The following is an 8619-nucleotide window of genomic DNA, read 5'->3' as shown; positions in this document are numbered from 1 at the left end:
GGCTATTCATTTGCTGTTGGATCTGTTGAAATGTTTCATAAGATGATAGGGGCGTCATAGACCGATGTGGGAGGGGCTTACCAGAAAATGGAAGTCTCTCTCATGGTACCTTGGCGTTCACGAATATGATGGGTGAGCACTCACTGGACAGAAAGGTTTAACCTAAAATGGCAGTGAACCTTGTCTGATAGAGGCCAAAAGGAAAGCTCATATGATGAGTGGATATGATTCTTCACAGAAAGGTGGTGGGGTTATGTAGCTGAAACCGTTGGCTCCATGCACCCTATGTGATTTTCCACATTTCTAGAGACATAAGTCGCTATCTCCATCACTAAGATAGAAGGGAAATCTTAGAGATGAATAAATGGGAAAGGAACATAGATTAAAAGCCATATCTATGTAATAAACATGAATCAAATTAGGTTGTGGAATAATGTTTGTTTTTTATCAGAAATGGAAAACAGACAATTTGCAAAGTTGTTGGATGACAATAAACTTAAGGGCCAAAATTATGCTGACTGGTACTGAAACCTTATGTTGGTCCTGACTTCTGAGAAGTTGGACAAAGTGGCTAAAAATCCTACCCCCGAGCGTCCGGCTGATAGGGCTTCTGAGGCCCGAAGAAAGGACTATCAAGAATGGGAGGAGAAAAACTCCATAGCCCGGTGCTATATCATTGCCTCACTGGACAATCCGATACAGAGGCAGTTTGATTAGATCGAACTTGCCAAGGACATATTGGATAGTTTAAAGACAATGTATGAATAGGGGCAGCAAGTTCATGACCATTGTCTTCGGATGATGGGTTACATCAATGAACTTGAGGCTCTTGGATCCGGGCTGGACTATGTGACCAAGATAGACGCCATCTTAAACTCTTTGCCTCATTCTTTCAATCTGTTCATCATGAATTACAATATGAATAAGCTGAATGTCAACGTTTAGGAACTCAACAATATGTTGTAGAGGGCCGAGGAATTGATTAAGAAGGATGAGCCTATTGCTATACTGTTGAAGCTAGCAAGTTAGGCAAGAAAAAGAGGAAGGCAAAGAAGAAGCCTCAGAAGAAAGCCATTAAGTCCAAGAAGCAAAAGAAGGATAGGGCATCTGATGCATGTCACTTCTGCAAACAGACCGACCACTGGAAGAGGAACTGTCCTTAGTACTTGGAATCCAAGAAAGGTAATTTCGATTCTTGTGTCATAGAAACCAATTTGTTGGTAACTTCTGCTTCTTGATGTATTGACTCCGGGGCATCAACTCATGCGTGTAACTCACGGCAGGGGTTCAGGATAAGTAGAAGACTGAGTGACGGAGAAGTAACGCTTTACTTAGGGACTTCTGCAAGTGTTGCAGCTACGGTTATAGGAACCGTAGAGTTAATTTTTAGAGAATGAACTATTGTACTAAAAGATTGTCTTTATGTATAGAAATTGAGAAGAAATCTAATTTCTATTTCAAAATTGTGTGCGGATGGATATTCTATTCTTTTTGGTAATACGATTACTGTTAAAAGAAATAACAAATTCATCGCATATGGAGAACTTGAGAATGGTCTCTATGTTCTTCACCCTTATCTGGAAACTAACATAGCCGAAACTACGTTGGTTGAGATCTCCAAGAAAAGAATCCGTGATACAGTTAATCCCACGTGCTTGCGGCATTACCGATTTTGCCATATCAGCATTGATCATATCACAAGGTTGGTAAATGATGGTCCTTTGCATTTTCTAATTGTAAAAGTTCTTCCACTTGTGAGCCTTGCCTTCAGGGTAAGATGACGATACGGCCATTTAACGGTAAGCCTGAAAGATGTGTAGGCACGCTTGACCTTATACATAGTAATGTATGTGGTCCCCTGAGTGTTAGGACTCGTAACCAGCACGTGTATTTCATTACATTCATCGATTATTATTCTCAGTATGGTTACATGTACCTAACAAGACACAAGTCTGAATCATTTGAAAAGTTCAAAGAATTCATACAAGAGGTCGAAAAATAGTTAGGGAGAGAAACTAAGACCCTTTGATCATATCGATGTGGCGAGTATCTCTCTGACGAATTTAGGGACTACTTGAAAGTCAATGGGATAGTATCAAAGTTAGCTCCTCCTGCTACACCACAACTTAACGGTGTTCCAAAGAGGAGGAATATGACCTTATTGAATATGGTCCGGTCACTTCTCGTACACTTAGAGTTACCCACTTCCTTTTGGGGTTACGCATTAGAGACTGGGATTTACGTTCTGAACCGGGTTCCAACTAAATCGGTTCTGAAAACTCCATATGAACTTTGGACCGGAAAGAAACCAAGTGTCAAACACTTGAATATTTGGGATTGTCTGGCACACATTAAGAGAATGAGTGCGGACAAATTGCAATCCAAAACCAGTAGTTGCCAATTTGTAAGCTACCCGAAGGGCTCTGTGGGTTACCTATTCTATGACCCAAGTGAGCAGAAGGTGTTGTGTAGCCGAAATGCCCATTTCTTGGAGGATGATTACATCCTGAACAATCATCGTCAGGAAGTTGTTCTTGATGAGGAGAGCTCAGGAGTAGTGGAAGGTATCCCACAATTTCCAGGTAGTGACCAACATAGAAGATCTACCCGGGTATCCAGGCCTCTAGTCCGTTTTGGCTATGACCAGGATAGTTACCTGGTGGAAGCTATGACTTGTGAGGAGAATCCCGTGACTTATACGGAAATTATGTTGGAGATAGATTCCTTGAAGTGGGTAGATGCAATGAGAGCTGAGATGGACTCAGTGGAGACCAATGGAGTCTGGACTCTGGTAGATCCACCCCCCGGGGTAAAAGCAGTTGGTTGCAAATGGATGTATAAGAGGAAGAAGGGCCCCGATGGTAAGGTTGAGACCTATAAAGCTTGTCTGGTGGTGAAAGGGTATACTCAAAAAGAGGGCATCGATTATGGGGAAACCTTTTCACCTGTGGCCATGCTTAAATCCATTAGGATCCTGCTAGCTGTAGCAGCATACCATGACTATGAGATTTGGCAAATGGATGTCAAAACTGCGTTCTTGAATGGAGATCTTAGTGAAGGTATCTATATGCAACAACTACAAGGTTTCATATCCGCGGGTCAGGAATACATGGTATGTAAATTAAATAGATCCATATATGGTCTTAAGCAAGCTTTTAGGAGTTGGAACATCCGGTTTGACAAGTGGGAGCTGTTAGACAATGTATGCCCTTAGCTCAAATCAGAATGATGTATATTACGACATTTATTGTAAATGAATAAAGTGCATATTTAATTCATGTTCTTATGGTGTGTTTCTGTGTAATACCCTTAAACTGGACACATATGAGACTCGTGTTAGTTTAGAATTCATAGCCGTTGGATAAGTTTGGGGAGATTTATCTTGCCTAGACTGACACTGATATGCCGCCAAGTGTTGGGGTAGCCTGTCTCAGCTGCTAGGGTGAGACCTGAGGTACATGCAATGTAGGTTTACTTAAAACCCTGTACCAGACTAGATTTCTAGTATTGCCCTAGACCTTGGAGATTGATGGGCAAAACTGAAAAGTTACACCTGACCCTTAGACTCGATTATGATACTGCACTAGGTGTGATTGGGCTGTATTTGATATGCCAATCAGTGAGATCCTTAGAGGGGTCAAAACCTGGGTATGTTGGGACAGTCTAAGAATTCATCTGAGTGGGTGATCATAGTGACAGGATCAGCCCCTTTGTCGGACAAAGGTAATGATCGGGGATGCACTCTCTCTTATGGAAACCAAGACTCCCGGTAGCCGATTTCAATCGTTGAAATTTGTTTTGCAAAATATATTTATATACGGATATACATATATTATGGTTTCAAAATGTTTGCAAAAAGGTTTTAGTTCCTGGGATCCATGCGAGTAGAGAGTGCAACACAGTTCTTTGCAGCTGAGGGAGAGGTCCTCTCTTGTCGGGTAGTGTTTGATCATTATGGGCTGAGAGGTTAAGTATAAAACCATTGAGGGTAATACCTGATGGGCTAATCTTGCATCTGCCCACAGTCCATGGGTTTGGCCCAAGGACCACTTAGTGTAAGTGTTGGGCCCATTAAGAGCCCATGTGATGGGCTCAGGGGGTTCACTGTTCATAACAGTGTATTCGGCCTGGCCTTGTAACAAAGGCTGGGCTGAACCCATGTGGCTGATGTGTAGATCAATGTTTGGGTCCCACGCCATACAAAGAAGCGCAACTGGACAGCAATTTGGAAGGCCACTGAGCATATAAGACTTATTGGGCCTAAAGCCCATTTCGAACTGGTTTAGTTAGACTAATTAAAGAGGGGCGGATCTAGGATTTGGATCACCAGATAGGATAGGGTTTTATCCTATCCAGTCAGAGAGTCTAGATCCAAATAGAGATTTGGATCTAGAAACCTCCTAATGAGATTAGGAGAGAGCTAATCTAATCTGTAGATAAGATAAGGATTTATCTTTATCTTTTGAAGAGAATTTAGATTAAAAAATGATTTGAATCAGGAAACTCCTAATGGGATTAGTAACTGATCTCTTTAAGTCTATAAAAGGAGGAGGGGGCAAACCTCCATTCATCTTAATAGATACAATCTGATCTCAGATACAAGAGAGAAGACAACTATAGTAAGACTGTGCCATTTTCTGCTCTTGGGCCCTCATCCTATTGCCACCATTGCAAGTTCGATCTCCATTCTTGTAGGAGCGATCAAGAATAGTTCTTGATATCAGTCTTTGGAGAAAGGTTGATCTGAAGTCGTGCTCATAGCCTCCATCAAATTCTTGCTGAAGGATTCGGTTTTTGGGAAGAACACTGCTGATTCTGCTCCATCCTACACTGTGTCATTTTCAGTGAGAGCGTTTTTGGAGACTTCTTTTGGCATGAACACCTTCATTGGAGGACATTGTTTCTTTGTATCAGGTATATCCCTCTTCTACTTTTTGGTTTCAGATATCATTCGATTCGTAGTTCAAGATTGATATTTGAAAATGCAAATTTTCTAAAACAGGGAATGTGATTCGTAGGTGGGAGAGGGAAATTTTTGAAATTTCGCTCTACCTTCCTACAGGGTTCGGCCATCCATATGATAGATCTTCATTCCTTCAAAAATATGATAATTTTCAATATCATCATACTTTCTTAAAAGTTCTTTTATATAAGTACTTTTTGTAAAAGTACTTCCATAAAAATGCTTTTATAAAAGTTATTTCAAAAAAGTGCTTTCAAAAAAGTACTTCCATAAAGTGATTTTATAAATGTACTTTCACAAAAGTGCTTTCATAAAAATACTTTAGTAAAGTGCTTTTGCAAAAGTAAACATCTATGACAACAGTTTTATAGGCAAAGTTTCATCAACAAATGAAAATGAGCAAGATAGGGCATGATTATTTTTCATGTTGCAGGCTACTCAATTTTTGTGCTATGGGGTTGATTTTTCATTCTAAAAAGAATATAGTCCATGGGAAGAATTTTATAACCAAACACTCTAATGTTATTCATTCTTGCTCATTCTAGCCAAACATGACCTTAATTGCTACGTTACACTTTAATTCTAATCGAGTTGAATATTTACTTAACAAAAATTGAGAACAGATTAAGTTGAACAGCTAGCTAGCAGACTGCAAAATACATTACATCAAAACAATTATTCTTACGCTCCTTATCTATGCCCTTTTTGTATTTCTTGAACTGCGCTAACATGAATCATACATTTGGCTATAATATGTTGATGTCTTTCAGACAGTTTTTCCCCTACTACTATTATATCTTTTTTTCGGTATTAACAGTCCTTTTATTTCTTCATTTTATAAAAATCTGCTAACATGATTCTTTTATGCGGTGTAATAAAACTGTCAGTGTTCTTTTCTGTAAAAGATTTACATGAAGACTTCATCAAACCAAGAAAACTTCTACCAAATCTACCAATAGAGAAACAGGATTTTGCTCACTGGTTGTGATGAAGGTATATCTTACCACCAAATCTACATGCTACGATGATTTTCATGTTGGAGGTCTCCCTATTCCTCTCAATCCCTGAAGATTTTATTTCTTTTTTTTTTTTTTGGATTAAAAAAGAAAAATGATATTAGAAAATCTCATCCTATACAACTTTTCCTGGTTTTCCTCTCACGAAAGGGCATCAGTCTTACAAACCTCTTTCAATTGTCTCGCTGTTTCTCAGGTTTTTACCATATCCAATTAAAAAGGAGGATCTCATTTCTTTTCCTTCCTACAAAATTTCATTCTCTACGTGCCCTTTTAATTGTCCTCCTCTTACTAATTAAAGAAACAGATTAGAAAGCACAAAAGAATTTAGAAACAAAAATTTTTAAAAATCCAAAAGTTTATTTTCTTTGATTTTCTAAAGAAACTAACTCAAGATCCCTTCTATATATAAATCCCACCATGATCCAACTATAATAAAGGCAAAAAAGAAAATAAAACAAAACAATTTATGACTTTGATCATAAAACAAAACAATTTATTCTGGGTGGTATGGCAGTGGGTATTGGAAAGAGTGCTGGCAATTCAATTACTCTTGCTGTTAATTCAACAAACAAAAAGGTAGACAGTCAAGTTAATAAAACGAATAACATGATTACAGGTCAGTGGTAATGGTTAAACATGATAAACGAAGCAAGCAGAGAAACTGTTTAAATCCACTCCACATTATTATATGACAATGACGTTGCTCCGTGATATAGAAAGCCCAACCAGTTAATTAGTAGCAGTAGCACCTTGGCTTCTACCTTCTCACCAATATCAAAAATTTGCAGTTGGTATGCTGTCTCTTTGCTGGCCAATAACCCTAAAACAACAAAGGCTTCATGCTATTAGCCATCCTGGTTTGCTTTCTTACTATCAGCACATGACCAGTGTACCTCTAGGCTCTCTCTTGGCTGTGTTTTATCCAGGAAGCGGCCGACCAGACGAACTGGGTGGATAAGTTGGTGAGCAGTCCGAGTTGTTATGTTATGGTTCCTGCAGAATCATGCTTATCAAGAAAACAATTTTGATGCTTGACACAAGGATCTTAGTGGTAATGTGGTACGTGCAGATTGCAGATTGCAGAAAATGTAGTGAGTTTTTACAAGGTTCCATCCTCCTTTGCTTCCTCACGTACCTGTATCTAATGTTCTACAGGATTTTTTATAAGATTTGATAGCAGAAAATGTAGTGAGTTTTTATATAATTAATGATTTTGACAGCCCAAAGATCATTTGGTTAGAGGCATGTCTTTATACTCGAATCGAACTTCTGGTGTCTTTTTGGAATACAGTCTTTTGGCCCAAAATCTTCCTCCAACTAAACAAAGAAAGACCGAAAAACAAACTGCTGCACTTGTAAAAAGTTGACAATTCACATGGAAAAATGCACCAAACAAGGCCTTAATTGGTGGCTTACAAATGTTTCAGGAATTCATCTTTTTAATAAAAAAATTTAAATAAAAATAGGCCCAAAAACTAAAAAACCACAAAAGTATATTATTTTAAATACCGATACGCCCCTGCTAAAACCTATCGATATTTTAAACCTTGCTTTTCTCTACGCCTCCACCAAATGCACAGGAAATGATGACTGATGAGAGTAACGGAGTGCAGAGAAATTCAGGATCAAAACCTTGAGGATGGTTTGATGAAGTTTTTTCCTTTTACTTTAATAAAGAGATTAATTAGCTGCGGAGCCAAAACAAAAAGTAAATAAAGAAATGGATATCCTTGTGAGTTGTGCCGTATAAAAGCAGCAAGGAATTTCATGTGGAATAGAAAATGGTATTGGGCCATAATAGGTGTTTGGGTTTATAGGGCCTTTGATTTATTTGCTGTGGGCTTTAAATAGATTCAATACCGAAGTAAATGAAATGACCCAGTGGTATACTGGGAGCATTTTATTGGTAGCAGTTCTCTATTCGATACGAGGTTGGATCGGCAACAATATATGGTTTCAACAATATCTCAATCGGCCATTGCAGCCGTACATCCAGAAGCTGCTGCTGCAGTAACATGTAGGGACAGTGTTGAAGCGTAATATTGGTGGCAGATCCTTACGCGGTACGAGTTTGGATCAGTTATCATCACATGGTCCTAATAATGCTTCAACCAATCATTATTGTCATACATCTGGAATATCACTCTTTGAATGATAAGGGTGATATTCCCAATGTACAGTTACAGTGACATGTTCGAACAATGTTAGGAGTGTATGTTGGTTTACCGACATGATCTGATGCTGTACATCTTACATGAGATGAGACTGGGATCCACTCTAAAAGTAGGACTTGCAAGTATGAGATGTACGGTGTCACAGGTCATGTTATATTGAAGTTCTAAAAAATCCATGAATTGAAAACAAAAAATTAAGTAGAAAAAACAAAACAAAGCACACAAACATCACATAAATAAGGAGAAGAAATCTACTATCAGCGATGGAGATTTATAGTTACAATGTTTACAAAATACAAGATAATTTCTTAAACAAAGGTCGTACTCCCTTATTCTCAAACAGTTCTTATTCACTTTAGCCGATCCCAAAATACAAGAAAACTTCTTACGTAAGGTACAAGACTCTTTATATGAGATCACACTTGCGAATCAGAGATCAATGACCCCAAGATCAACAAGTCCT

Source organism: Nelumbo lutea, chromosome 4 (genome assembly GCF_056320005.1).
Source record: "Nelumbo lutea isolate HS-2025 chromosome 4, American lotus-T2T, whole genome shotgun sequence".
Classification (NCBI taxonomy): Eukaryota; Viridiplantae; Streptophyta; class Magnoliopsida; order Proteales; family Nelumbonaceae; genus Nelumbo; species Nelumbo lutea.
This window is presented reverse-complemented; position numbering follows the sequence as displayed.